The following is a 16538-nucleotide window of genomic DNA, read 5'->3' on the forward strand; positions in this document are numbered from 1 at the left end:
ATTATTTGATCCTCGTCAGTTGATTAACGTAAATCGATAACGGTTGGCTGACTAGAGTTTGACGTTATTGTCGTGAGACGGTGATCAATCGACCCCTTTCGGTCACACCTAAAGGAACGAACCCCAATTGACAACTAATTAATTGTATGAGATACAATTTATTTAGTCCCTTGATTTATAGACTAAAAGGTTAGTCGATTATTTTTAGAGAGATTTTGAGTTGCGAACTCGAGGAACGGCAGTTATTATTTAATTATGCGATAATTGAATAATAAATTTTGGGAGACGGATTTTAGTTAATTAATTGTTAATTCACTAAAATTGTACTAATTGATTAATGTGATTAATATTAGTACGTAAATAATATGTGTAGTGGTACACGTATATTTACGGAGTGATTTGGACGAATTAATTATGGAAGTATTTAAACATGAAACGATGTTTAAAATAAAAATACACGAATTTGTGCGACAAATATGAGAACCAACATGGACCCGTAAATGGGCAAGTGGACCGTGTAAAATAGAGTAGTGGATGATTACACACATAATCATTTCACCTTACCTTATATACTACCATAAGTTATATTATATAGATTTTCCATGTGATATAAGATTAAATAATATAAGACAATTTGTCCACTACAACACTCCACATCCACCCGCCACTTTTTCCTTCCTTATACTCCATCCTTTGTTCATTTTTCTATACAACATCATTTGTATGTTTTGCATGTGAACATAAAATCTATCATCTCTCTAAAAATCATTATTCATCTTTACTAAGAAGTTAGTAATCTTTTTTATTACTAAGAAATGTTAGTAATATTACAAATAATATCAAGGGGATAATTTTAACAAGGTTCTAGTTAAATACTTGTTATTATTTTTGGGTAAGTTCTTGGGTGCATCTTGAAGGAGGTCTTCTCTTTGAAGATTAGTAAGGAGGATCATCCATTTGGTATAAGTTCAAGAACAAACTAGTAAGGTGAACTAGTTTGTGCCTATTTTACCATAAAATCAATGTAAGGAAATTGTTCTTCCTTGAATTTTCATTTTTATGCTTTCATATTAGCATGCATGTTACATAGATCACCTAAATGATAAATTATGAGAAAATTTAATTTTTATTAGAGAGTCTCATATGGATCTATGATCGTTCAAGTGGTATCAGAGCTTAGGCTTGTAATTTGCATGTTGATTTTAAGCATTTTAATGAATTATGAGATAATTTATAAAAACTCAAAAATTGTGTTAGCAGAGGTTTTAGCACGAAATTTTTGGGGCATGTATACCTACTGATCTTAAAAGGTTTGTGGTTAAGTTTGGTGATTTTTGAAGTTATTTTGCTATTTTTAATGATTTTTGGTAGAAAACCGAGTCAAAATGCCGTATTTTAGTTAAAAACTGACTAAAAATAGTTAAAAGTTGATTCGGTGCATGGATTTTTTATGGTATTTGATGCATGTTTTCTACTGATTGTATGCAAAAAGTTGAAGGTTGGTTCGAATTGTTTGCATGTTTATTGATTTTATGAGATAAAAGTCGATAAAAGTCAAATTAATTAATCATAATTCCGAAACATTTAATTCTGCACATGGTAAATTTATATACATTTAAAAATATTATTTAAATATTAAAAGTAAATTTTAATTTGTGTTTTCACCTTGTTTTGATGTTTATTGGTTTTAGTGGTTAAAAACCGATAAATATTGATCTTTTTCTTCATAAAATTTATCCGGAATTTTTGGGAAATTTTTCTGACATTTTGGTGTTTTTGGGAGTGTTCCAGAATATTAAAAATTTTTGTTTCAATTTTTTGGGTAATTTTTCAATTATTTTAGATTTTTAATTAAATATTATGATTTTACCGATTAAATTAGCAAAATATCACCAAATCAAACTAATTATTTATCATAAAATTAGTGAGGACTAAATTTGAGGTTCAAAACAGTTTGGACAATTAGTTTGGACTTAAATGAGATTTAAGAGTTGATTATTGATTTTTACATGTTAAAAATCGATTAAATCCACAAAAACCGAGATGAATACCAACGATTGAGAGATAGGGCGATTTTGGCATGTTTTTACAGCATTTTAAGCATATTTATTTAAGTTGAATGAATGATTGTCATTTATTTAAAGTATTTATCTTGTTGTACCTAGTATGGCCTAGTTGATTTTAATCGTTATTACCCGAAATGAATGGGAATATCTATTTGTTTGTAATTAAATACGATCTCGTATCGTCGGTTTGTAATTAATTATATAGTTTTATTTATTTTATTAATTAATTTATAATAGGAATAGCTATGTAATTCAATTGTAATAGTTATTTTTAGCGGTGTTTCCAAAAGACGGATTACATCGAGACAGAGTCTATTTTTGGAAGGTGTTCCAAATCCCACAAGAAAGAGCCACTTATGGAATGAAGAGGTAAGGGACCAAGGAGTTGGTTACCGAAATGTAATAGACTAGTTTTTATTAACTAGGTGGTCATACTAGGATTTATTCATATGCTTACTTGTTTGCTTGTTTTATTTTCGCGCATGCCAAAATCGCCACTCACATGCATTTTTATTTTCGCGGTTGTCAATTCACGTCATTTACATTCACCGAATTAATTCACTTATAAGGAATTTATGACTAAATTGACAAGATCTCTCACATAACTAAAATTGAGATTAGTCTTACCAATTAGTAACACCTATGAGTCTCTTGTTCATTAGAGCCACGCTCGCCCAAGCGGGGTGTTCTCTTTTGACCTTGGGTAAGTAGGGTGGTAAGCGGTTATCACACGCTAAAATTGGTTGGATTCAACGGGATATAAGACGGTCTTGTGTTCCGGGGCTAGTAGATGGATTTAAGGAAATTCGTCGACCAAGAGTTCTAGAGGTAGAATTAGTCAACGTGACTTACCGAATTTACACAATTATGGGATGTTTCACGCAAGCGATGCTCATTTTTGTTTAATATTTGGGTCTTGGAATCATTTATATAATTTAGAGGGAGATCATTATATAAATGTTAAAACTTGTTAAAGATGTTTCACAAGTAAAATTAAAACATTGAATGTTAATTTTTCCTATTTTTCGTTCTTTTTCATTAATGAATTTACTATGACATCGCGCACTTCATCCTCTATTTATTATTATACTCGTTTCGTTCTTTCATAGGAAGCGGTTTCTTTGAAGGAATTCGGTGGCAATGATTGGTAACATGATTTACTAATTCACCTACATAAGCTTACAACGATTTTTGCGATTATTATACAACTTAACGTCCATACATATTAAAAAGGGGTTTCATGTTGAAAACTCATATTACGAGTTTAAAAGGAAATCACATTTTAACAAGAGTGTCTTGATTTCGAAAGTGAAACATCCGTCATGAAGATGACATATTAGTTTTAATTACTCAAGAGTAATTCAAAAGTTTGCGAAAAGAGTTTTCAAAAACACTTATAATACTCCAATATGATACCGTCAAATGGCTAACTTCGAGAAAGGCCAAATCGATTGTTTATGCGCTAAAGAGTTTAGGCATATGATGACAATTGAACGGTTAGGTAGTCCAATTTCCCAAGAAGTTGAGATTTGCCACATGTTACACTCACTTTATAGTAATTCACTCTTACTAAGTGTATAAAATTTCACGAATGACTTGAAGAGAGGTCTTCATAAGATTCATTTTTGCTTGTTGAAGCAAAGAGGAATGTGAAAGTGAATGGGAGTTAAGAAGAAGTATCAACCCTAGATGTATGCGATAGAACAAAGTTGAAAGAGACATCTACTCAAAGGATAGGCTAGTTCCACTATCTTGGTATGAGATACCAAGTACGGGTCATTTCTTTGTAAAAAATTTTACATGAATTGATAAAACGTAAGACGTCTAGCATAAGATATTTTTTTGTATCGAAATGGTGCTCGAGTAGCAATGATTTCGATAGGGACAAATGTACCTAAATTTGGTTTTAAAAGAATGTAATTATCTATGTTTATACATAGAAGGCATCACACATGTGATTTAAAACAAAATGTTGTACCTACTCCTATGATGACTTGGTGGTTGGTTTAGACCACTCAAGTTAGAGGAATTTTACATTCTTCACGAAAACTATATATTATACTATCTTGTAGATTTTAATGTCTCTAATTCGGGGTGTGCATGTATTATGTTTTCTCTTGCAGAAAAGAAACACAATAGTGGGGTGATTGACCATATACATACGGATGTGTAAGGACAATAGTTGGTTATATATATACTTCGTTACTTTTACCATAATGTTAAGTAGATATGAAAACATCGTATCTATTTAATAAGACATAAAAGTGATTTTTGAAACGTGTTATATTTTCAAAATGAAGTAGTAAACCAAAAGCACGTCAAGATCAAGATGTTGAACGGGAGTTTCAAAGTAATGACTTTGAAGATCAAATGGGTAATATCAAGTAATGACCTTGATAATCACTAAGAAGATTGTCAACCAGTTCACATAATACCTTCTCCTTGGGACACCATAGAGTATGGTGTAGTCAAGTATATAAACCGAGCTTTATGAGATATAGTTTGAGGTTTTTCGCAATTTTGTAAGCTATTTTCTCACTAAAAGTTTAAAACCCGACTATAATAGCCTAAATGACTCCATATGAGATATGGATAGGGAGAGTCCCTAACTTGTCTTTTTATACATTTGGGACCATAAATGTTTATGTTCAGAACCAATTTATGTATTTGTGAGGTTTATCCAAAATTGAACCACTTGGTTTTTACTCCTCCAAAACGAGAACAAAGAGTTTGTGGCTCGTAATGCTGTCTTTCCAAAAAGATTTTCATTTTTCTGGAAGACAGAGTGGGAGAAATTTTGAACTTACGGAAGTTCAAGACCCACAAACTGAGTACAATGCAAGAAGATGTTCTTTATTGAGGCTCAGTGGTGAGTACAATGCAAGAAGACATTCCTTATTGTGGCTCAGTGGTTATAAGGAGATAATTTTTCGATAATATTGCGTTACTTTTCAAAAGTGACGAATCTTAAACCCTCATCAAAGGCTTTTCTATAGTATGAACTCTATGTAATGGCGTGTCGCCTTGCAATTCAAATTGATCTCCTTGCACACGATGCGATAAGGAAGGAAACACGAGATGTTTTCGAGACTTGATTTAAGGTGAATACTTTGGTTGGTTACCTTGATCTTGTCGTAAAGGTTACATAAGATGTTTAAATTTGGGCTTGTTATAGAGAGTTTCTGACAACCAAAATGCCTTTATCAATTTGTATGGTCTTAGCGATATAGCCTCTCATGAGGATGAGTTTAGGCAAAAGGATAACGAACTTTCTCCTTCGGAGAAGTTTTGTTGATCTTGTCAATGCTAAGAAGACTGACATGCTTGAAAGATCCCTTTTGTGATCTATATACGTCAAAGAGTTGGAACTTTGGGTTCAATCATGTAGTCTATCAAAATGGTATTACTCGAGTGTCGAGGTAACATGATGATACATGGATTTAGTGGGAGCTAAAGTGAGTTTATTAGTCTAAATATGTGCTTGACATATTAATGACTAGAAATGTAGCTAAGGTGATGTTTCTTAGTCTAAATATGTGTTTGACATATTAGTGACTTGAAATATTCTCGGGTGAATATTTGAGAGTAGCATGGCGCATCATAAATATCCGGATCTAATGAGATAGATCTCCATGGATATTAGCATTATAGTCAAGAGACTTATGTGATAAGATTCTTGACTCGTTCAAGTTATTGAACAATAAAAATGGTCTTTTGTGCTTCCGCTGCAAGATCTATCAAATATGCTAAAAGCTTCTCTCGTCGGGACTTATCATGTTGAGAATATAAGAAGTCGTTACCAATCATTTTCTAGTGAGTGTCACTAGATGATTATCAAGAGCATCCTTAAGTACTTGAGAAGCACTGAGGATTTACTCTTGACTGGAGGAATATATGAATTTTGTGTAAAAGGATTACACGGAAACATTCCTATGCTTATAAGATGTTATGGGCCTCATTAAGGAATGGTTAGCATGTAGGAGTGCTATGTGAATAAAGAATAATATGTATAAGAAGTTATACATATGTGTATAAGAAGTTATACATGTATATTGCAAACATGTATGAGGAGTCATACATAAAAGATGTCATATGAAGGATGTGTATGCATAAGTGTTATACGTACAAATCATGAACGAAAGCTAAGTACATTACAACATCCGATGTTGTAAGAAAGATAGTAGATAACCGGAATTTAATGGGACTAGAGTAGTTCTGTTAGCCGAATATCGTATCCCAAGAGACTGTGAAAACAGTGGGAGTGTTTGACTGGCTTTAGAACCAGAGTCTAAAAACTTGTTTAGACGTGTACTTAGATATGCTCTATGTGATGAAAAGATTGCGTAGAACAAAGGAAAATAGCAATGGAAATTAGAGTGATGCAACTGTTGTTTATCTTCTAACCAAAGCCGTAGGCATAAGGTAGACATGATGGTTATGTCATCTCAATGTGAATTGAGGAGTATACCTTAATTGCTAAAGACCGTTATGTAAATATTGGATAGAGTATTGATATTTACATAAGTGATGATCGCATTCATTGTTAGAGTTTCTTTAAGAATTCAATTATTCAGTTTGACTGAAAACATAGAATACCTTGTTTATTTGAATAAGTTATGGAGACAATGTTGAACACTATTCAAGTGAATAAGATGAACATTGTATTTTGTCCCTAGTCACTTAATGAGGTGACGTCTCGGAGTGACTAGATTGTAAGTCGATTGATGGTTGTTCAACACCATAAGGTCATACGTGATGACTGGTCGATTACATAGGCAGAGTGTGTGACACTTTGTTTGGACAAAGTGACCATTTAGAGAGTCCCTAAGTTCTATTATAAACGCCTGGTCGTGGCGGGGATCTCTAAGATGTTCTAATGAGTCGATTCTTTTGACTGGAGACTATTATCTGAGCAAGTGCAATTTCCAAGTGACTTTGGTTTTTGTCCTAAGTCGTACCGTGAAAGGAGGCCAAAAGGGCATTTATTAGGTCATGGTGAGCTGTATTGTGCAATAGGATAGATAGGGCATACAGGAATTGTCCACCCACGTAGGGTAACTATATCTCAGGGCCACTCGAGGAGTTAATGAGTACAAATGCGTGGCCACGCTCGGAAGTAATCTGTGACAGATTTTTCCGGTCAGGTAGTCACACTCCCGATCGAGAAAACCACTCGAGATATGTTCGTGTGCAAGTGTGACCTGAAAGACACCTTGCATTGAGTGGGAGATTAAAACGGACAAGGGAATTGGTAGCGCACACCTTGTGTCGGACAAGTGGGAGATTGTTGGAGTTAGTGTCCTCCACAATAGTGCGTTTACATAATAAATCTCATTAAAGGAATATCATCAGATATTTTATTATTTGATCCTCGTTAGTTGATTAACGTAAATCGATAACGGTTGGCTGACTAGAGTTTGACGTTATTGTCGTGAGACGGCGGTGATCAACTGACCTCTTTCGGTCACACCTAAAGGAACGAACCCCAATTGACAACTAATTAATTGTATGAGATACAATTTATTTAGCCCCTTGATTTATAGACTAAAAGGTTAGTCGATTATTTTTAGAGAGATTTTGAGTTGCGAACTCGAGGAACGGCAGTTATTATTTAATTATGCGATAATTGAATAATAAATTTTGGGAGACGGGTTTTAGTTAATTAATTGTTAATTCACTAAAATTGTACTAATTGATTAATGTGATTAATATTAGTACGTAAATAATATGTGTAGTGGTACACGTATATCTACGGAGTGATTTGGACGAATTAATTATGGAAGTATTTAAACATGAAACGATGTTTAAAATAAAATTACACGTATTTGTGCGACAAAAATGAGAATCAACATGGACCCGTAAATGGGCAAGTGGACCGTGTAAAATAGAGTAGTGGATGATTAGACACATAATCATTTCACCTTACCTTATATACTACCATAAGTTATCTTATATAGATTTTGCATGTGATGTAAGATTAAATAATATAAGACAAATTGTCCACTACAACACTCCACATCCACCCGCCACTTTGCCCTTCCTTATACTCCATCCTTTGTTCATTTTTCGATACAACATCATTTGTATGTTTTGCATGTGAACATAAAATCTATCATCTCTCTAAAAATCATTATTCATCTTTACTAAGAAGTTAGTAATCTTTTTTATTACTAAGAAATGTTAGTAATATTACAAATAATATCAAGGGGATAATTTTAACAAGGTTCTAGTTAAATACTTGTTATTATTTTTGAGTAAGTTCTTGGGTGGATCTTGAAGGAGATCTTCTCTTTAAAGATTAGTAAGGAGGATCATCCATTTGGTATAAGCTCAAGAACAAACTAGTAAGGTGAACTAGTTTGTGCCCATTTTACCGCAAAATCAATGTAGGGAAATTGTTCTTCCTTGAATTTTCATTTTTATGCTTTCATATTAGCATGCATGTTACATAGATCACCTAAATGATAAATTATGAGATAATTTAATTTTTATTAGAGAGTCTAATATGGATCTATGACCGTTCAAGTGGTATCAGAGCTTAGGCTTGTAATTTGCATGTTGATTTTAAGCATTTTAATGAATTATGAGATAATTTACGCAATTTATTTTCGCAGTATGTTTTTTACTCATTTCAGTACATTTTCTCCCAAAAATTCCATTTGTTACCCCTATCTAGAAAAAACCCAAAAATTACCCTCTCTCAAGCGATTTCAATACACGAAATTCAAGTTGATTCAACTTTTTCAATCATGGATCACAATTCAATGATAAAACACGATTTTGATCATTATTAGATTAATTCTTATCAAAAAATTCTCGTTGTTCTTGAATTTTGTATAAAATTTTAGGGTTTTCAATTTTATAATTGGTTTGGGCAATTAGGGTGGTTAAGTAATCGGCAACGAGGTAATGGGCGACAGTATACACGGCTTAGTTCGAGTGTATTGGGGGTGGGGTTTGCCGGCGGATTTCGGTTGGGGCCGTGGGAGAGCACACATAGCAGAGGATGGATTGATAAAGTGTGCGTGCAGCTTTGAGGCGGTCGTCGTCCTGAAAATGGCAAGCCGATCGGTTGACCGGCGGTTGATGATGCCATGGGGGATGTGGTCTCGTCGGTGAGGGGAAAGAGGAGGGTACGACGACATCAGAGGAAGAGGAGGTTGAGTGAGATGTTGCGGTGACATCGGGGTCGGGGTAGAAGAGTTTGAGTAAGGGTGGCGATGGTAGATTAGTGAGATGGTGCGGTGACATGGGAGGGAGCGGTTGCAAGCTGAGTAGCAGAAGGAACGGTGGTTGGGGCCTGGGGGCGGTGGATTGATTATCAAGGACTCAAGGTTGAAGGAAGTCACATTTCTTGTTTTTTCTCCAGGCAGTACACAACTAGGTCAACTACACAACATGGGGGGAAATGCAAAGGGTAATTTGGGAATAAGTGTATTGTACTGAGTAAATGTTGTACTACGACAATCAACACCCTTTATAAAAACTCAAAATTTGTGTTAGAAGAGGTTTTAGCACGAAATTTTTGGGGCATGCATACTTACTGATCTTAAAAGGTTTGTGGTTAAGTTTGGTGATTTTTGAAGTTATTTTGCTATTTTTAATGATTTTTGGTAGAAACCCGAGTCAAAATGCCGTATTTTAGTTAAAAATTGACTAAAAATAGTTAAAAGTTGATTCGGTGCATGGATTTTTTATGTTATTTCATGCATGTTTTCTACTGATTGTATGCAAAAAGTTGAAGGTTGGTTCAAATTTTTTGCATGTTTATTGATTTTATGAGATAAAAGTCGATAAAAGTCAAATTAATTAATCATAATTCCGAAACATTTGATTCTTCCCATGATAAATTTATGTACATTCAAAAATATTATTTAAATATTAAAATTAAATTTTAATTTGTGTTTTCACCTTGTTTTGATGTTTATTGGTTTTAGTGGTTAAAAACCGATAAATATTGATCTTTTTCTTCATAAAATTTATCCGGAAATTTTGGGAAATTTTTATGACATTTTGGTGTTCTTGGGAGTATTCCATAATATTAAAAATTTTTGTTTCAATTTTTTGGGTAATTTTTCAATTATTTTGGATTTTTAATTAAATACTATGATTTTACCGATTAAATTAGCAAAATATCACCAAATCAAACTAATTATTTATCATAAAATTAGTGAGGACTAATTTTGAGGTTCAAAATAGTTTGGACAATTAGTTTGGACTTAAATGAGATTTAAGAGTTGATTATTGATTTTTACATGTTAAAAATCGATTAAATCCACAAAAACCGAGATGAATACCAACGATTGAGAGATAGGGCGATTTTGGCATGTTTTTACAGCATTTTAAGCATATTTATTTAAGTTGAATGAATGATTGTCATTTATTTAAAGTATTTATCTTGTTGTACCTAGTATGGCCTAGTTGATTTTAATCGTTATTACCCGAAATGAATGGGAATATCGATTTGTTTGTAACTAAATACGATCTCGTATCGTCGGTTTGTAATTAATTAATAGTTTTATTTATTTTATTAATTAATTTATAATAGGAATAGCTATGTAATTCAATTGTAATAGTTATTTTTAGCGGCGTTTCCAAAAGACGGATTACATCGAGACGAAGTCTATTTTTGGAAGGTGTTCCAAATCCCACAAGAAAGAGCCACTTATGGAATGAAGAGGCAAGGGACCAAGGAGTTGGTTACCGAAATGTAATAGACTAGTTTTTATTAACTAGGTGACCATACTAGGATTTATTCATATGCTTACTAGTTTGCTTGTTTTATTTTCGCGCATGCCAAAATCGCCATGCATTTTTATTTTTGCGGTTGTCAATTCACGTCATTTACATTCACCGAATTGATTCACTTATAAGGAATTTATGACTAAATTGACAAGATCTCTCACATAACTAAAATTGAGATTAGCCTTACCAATTAGTAACACCTATGAATCTCTTGTTCATTAGAGCCACGCTCGCCCAAGCGGGGTGTTCTCTTTTTACCTTGGGTAAGTAGGGTGGTAAGCGGTTATCACACGCCAAAATTGGTTGGACTCAACGGGATATAAGACGGTCTTGTGTTCCGTGGCTAGTAGATGGATTTAAGGAAATTCGTCGACCAAGAGTTCTAGAGGTAGAATTAGTCAACGTGACTTACCGAATTTACACAATTATGGGATGTTTCGCCCAAGCGATGCTCATTTTTGTTTAATATTTGGGTCTTGGAATCATTTATATAATTTAGTGGGAGATCATTATATAAATGTTAAAACTTGTTAAAGATGTTTCACAAGTAAAATTAAAACATTGAATGTTAATTTTTCCTATTTTTCGTTCTTTTTCATTAATGAATTTACTATGACATCGCGCACTTCATCCTCTATTTATTATTATACTCGTTTTGTTTTTTCATAGGAAGCGATTTCTTTGAAGGAATTCGGTAGCAATGATTGGTAACATGATTTACTAATTCACCTACATAAGCTTACAACGATTTTTGCGATTATTATACAACTTAACGTCCATACATATTAAAAAGGGGTTTCATGTTGAAAACTCATATTACGAGTTTAAAAGGAAGTCACATTTTATCAAGAGTGTCTTGATTTCGAAAGTGAGACCTCCGTCATGAAGGGGACATATTAGTTTTAATTACTCAAGAGTAATTCAAAAGTTTGCGAAAAGAGTTTTCAAAAACACTTATAATACTCCAATATGATACCGTCAAATGGCTCACTTCGAGAAAGGCCAAATCGATTGTTTATGCGCTAAAGAGTTTAGGCATATGATGACAATTGAACGGTTAGGTAGTCCAATTTCGCAAGAAGTTGAGATTTGCCACATGTTACACTCACTTTATAGTAATTCACTCTTACTAAGTGTATAAAATATCACGAATGACTTGAAGAGAGGTCTTCATAAGATTCAGTTTTGCTTGTTGAAGCAAAGAGGAATGTGAAAGTGAGTGGGAGTTAAGAAGAAGTATCAACCCTAGATGTATGCGCTAGAACAAAGTTGAAAGAGACATCTACTCAAAGGATAGGCTAGTTCCACTATCTTGGTATGAGATATCAAGTACGGGTCATTTCTTTGTAAAGAACTTTACATGAATTGATAAAACGTAAGACGTCTAGCATAAGATATTTTTTTGTATCAAAATGGTGCTCGAGTAGCAATGATTTCGATAGGGACAAATGTACCTAAATTTGGTTTTAAAAGAATGTAATTATCTATGTTTATACATAGAAGGCATCACTCATGTGATTTAAAACAAAATGTTATACCTACTCCTATGATGACTTGGTGGTTGGTTTAGACCACTCAAGTTAGAGGAATTTTACATTCTTCACGAAAACTAAATATTATACTATCTTGTAGATTTTAATGTCTCTAATTCGGGGTGTGCATGTATTATGTTTTCTCTTGCAGAAAAGAAACACAATAGTGAGGTGATTGACCATATACATACGGATGTGTAAGGACAATAGTTGGTTATATATATACTTCGTTACTTTTACCATAATGTTAAGTAGATATGAAAACCTCGTATCTATTTAATAAGACATAAAAGTGATTTTTGAAACGTGTTATATTTTCAAAATGAAGTAGTAAACCAAAAGCACGTCAAGATCAAGATGTTGAACGGGAGTTTCAAAGTAATGACTTTGAAGATCAAATGGGTAATATCAAGTAATGACCTTGATAATCACTAAGAAGATTGTGAACCAGTTCACATAATACCATCTCCTTGGGATACCATAGAGTATGGTGTAGTCAAGTATATAAACTGAACTTTATGAGATATAGTTTGAGGTTTTTCGCAATTTTGTAAGCTATTTTCTCACTAAAAGTTTAAAATCCGGCTATAATAGCCTAAATGACTCCATATGAGATATGGATAGGGAGAGTCCCTAACTTGTCTTTTTATACATTTGGGACCATAAATGTTTATGTTCAGAACCAATTTATGTATTTGTGAGGTTTATCCAAAATTGAACCACTTGGTTTTTACTCCTCCAAAACGAGAACAAAGAGTTTGTGGCTCGTAATGCTGTCTTTCCAAAAAGATTTTCATTTTTCTGGAAGACAGAGTGGGAGAAATTTTGAACTTACGGAAGTTCAAGACCCACAAACTGAGTACAATGCAAGAAGATGTTCTTTATTGAGGCTCAGTGGTGAGTACAATGCAAGAAGACGTTCTTTATTGTGGCTCAGTGGTTATAAGGAGATAATTTTTCGATATTATTGCATTACTTTTCAAAAGTGAGGAATCTTAAACCCTCATCAAAGGCTTTTCTATAGTATGAATTCTATGTGATGGCGTGTCGCCTTGTAATTCGAATTAATCTCCTTGCACACGATGCGATAAGGAAGGAAACACGAGATGTTTTCGAGACTTGATTTAAGGTGAATACTTTGGTTGGTTACCTTGATCTTGTCGTAAAGGTTACATAAGATATTTAAAATTTGGGCTTGTTATAGAGAGTTTCTGACAATCCAAATGCGTTTATCAATTCGTATGGTCTTAGCGATATAGCCTCTCATGAGGATGAGTTTAGGCAAAAGGATAACGAAACTTTCTCCTTCGGTGAAGTTTTGTTGATCTTGTCAATGCTAAGAAGTCTGGCATGCTTAAAAGTTCCCTTTTGTGATCTATATACGTCAAAGAGTTGGAACTTTGAGTTCAATCATGTAGTCTATCAAAATGGTATTACTCGAGTGTCGAGGTAACATGATGATACATGGAGTTTAGTGGGAGCTAAAGTGAGTTTTTTAGTCTAAATATGTGCTTGACATATTAATGACTAGAAATGTAGCTAAGGTGATGTTTCTTAGTCTAAATATGTGTTTGACATATTAGTGACTTGAAATATTCTCGGGTGAATATTTGAGAGTAGCATGGCGCATCATAAATATCCGGATCTAATGAGATAGATCTCCATGGATATTAGCATTATAGTCAAGAGACTTATGTGATAAGATTCTTGACTCGTTCAAGTTATTGAACAATAAAAATGGTCTTTTGTGCTTCCGCTGCAAGATCTATCAAATATGCTAAAAGCTTCTCTCGTCGGGACTTATCATGTTGAGAATATAAGAAGTCGTTACCAATCATTTTCTAGTGAGTGTCACTAGATGATTATCAAGAGCATCCTTAAGTACTTGAGAAGCACTGAGGATTTACTCTTGACTGGAGGAATATATGAATTTTGTGTAAAAGGATTACACGGAAACATTCCTATGCTTATAAGATGTTATGGGCCTCATTAAGGAATGGTTAGCATGTAGGAGTGCTATGTGAATAAAGAATAATATGTATAAGAAGTTATACATATGTGTATAAGAAGTTATACATGTATATTGCAAACATGTATGAGGAGTCATACATAAAAGATGTCATATGAAGGATGTGTATGCATAAGTGTTATACGTACAAATCATGAACGAAAGATAAGTACATTACAACATCCGATGTTGTAAGAGAGATAGTAGATAACCGGAATTTAATGGGACTAGAATAGTTCTGTTAGCCGAATATCGTATCCCAAGAGACTGTGAAAACAGTGGGAGTGTTTGACTGGCTTTAGAATCAGAGTCTAAAAACTTGTTTAGACGTGTACTTAGATATGCTCTATGTGATGAAAAGATAGCATAGAACAAAGGAAAATAACAATGGAAATTAGAGTGATGCAACCGTTGTTTATCTTCTAACCAAAGCCGTAGGCATAAGGTAGACATGATGGTTATGTCATCTCAATGTGAATTGAGGAGTATACCTTAATTGCTAAAGATCGTTATGTAAATATTGGATAGAGTATTGATATTTACATAAGTGATGATCGCATTCATTGTTAGAGTTTCTTTAAGAATTCAATTATTCAGTTTGACTGAAAACATAGAATACCTTGTCTATCTGAATAAGTTGTGGAGACAATGTTGAACACTATTCAAGTGAATAAGATGAACATTGTATTTTGTCCCTAATCACTTAATGAGGTGACGTCTTGGAGTGACTAGATTGTAAGTCAATTGATGGTTGTTCAACACCATAAGGTCATACGTGATGACTGGACGATTACATAGGCAGAGTGTGTGACACGTTGCCGGACAGTGACCATTTAAAGAGTCCCTAAGTTCTATTATAGACGCCTGGTTGTGGCGGGGATCTCTAAGATGTTCTAATGAGTCGATTCTTTTGACTGGAGACTATTATCTGAGCAAGTGCAGTTTTCGAGTGACTTTGGTTTTTGTCCTAGGTCGTGCCGTGAAAGGAGGCCAAAAGGGCATTTACTAGGTCATGGTGAGCTGTATTGTGCAATAGGATAGATAGGGCATACAGGAATTGTCCACCCACGTTGGGTAACTATATCTCAAGGCCACTCAAGGAGTTAATGACTACAAATGCGTAGCCACGCTCGGAAGTAATCTGTGAGAGATTTTTCCGGTCAGGTAGTCACACTCCCGATCGAGAAAACCACTCGCGATATGTTCGTGTGCTAGTGCGACCTGAATTACACCTTATATTGATTGAGAGATTAAAACGGACAAGAGAATTGGTAGCTCACACCTTGTGTCGGACAAGTGGGAGATTGTTGGAGTTAGTGTCCTCCACAATAGTGCGTTTACATAATAAATCTCATTAAAGGAATATCATCAGATATTTTATTATTTGATCCTCGTCAGTTGATTAACGTAAATCGATAACGGTTGGCTGACTAGAGTTTGACGTTATTGTCGTGAGACGGCGGTGATCAACTGACCCCTTTCGGTCACACCTAAAGGAACGAACCCCAATTGACAACTAATTAATTGTATGAGATACAATTTATTTAGTCCCTTGATTTATAGACTAAAAGGTTAGTCGATTATTTTTAGAGAGATTTTGAGTTGCGAACTCGAGGAACGGCAGTTATTATTTAATTATGCGATAATTGAATAATAAATTTTGGGAGATGGGTTTTAGTTAATTAATTGTTAATTCACTAAAATTGTACTAATTGATTAATGTGATTAATATTAGTACGTAAATAATATTTGTAGTGGTACACGTATATTTACGGAGTGATTTGGACGAATTAATTATGGAAATATTTAAACATGAAACGATGTTTAAAATAAAATTACACGTATTTGTGCGACAAAAATGAGAACCAACATGGACCCGTAAATGGGCAAGTGGACCGTGTAAAATAGAGTAGTGGATGATTACACACATAATCATTTCACCTTACCTTATATACTACCATAAGTTATCTTATATAGATTTTGCATGTGATGTAAGATTAAATAATATAAGACAATTTGTCCACTACAACACTCCACATCCACCCGCCACTTTTTCCTTCCTTATACTCCATCCTTTGTTCATTTTTCTATACAACATCATTTGTATGTTTTCCATGTGAACATAAAATCTATCATCTCTCTAAAAATCATTATTCATCTTTACTAAGAAACCTTAACAAAAGAATA

The sequence above is a fragment of the Silene latifolia genome, chromosome 11 (genome assembly GCF_048544455.1).
Source record: "Silene latifolia isolate original U9 population chromosome 11, ASM4854445v1, whole genome shotgun sequence".
Lineage (NCBI taxonomy): Eukaryota > Viridiplantae > Streptophyta > Magnoliopsida > Caryophyllales > Caryophyllaceae > Silene > Silene latifolia.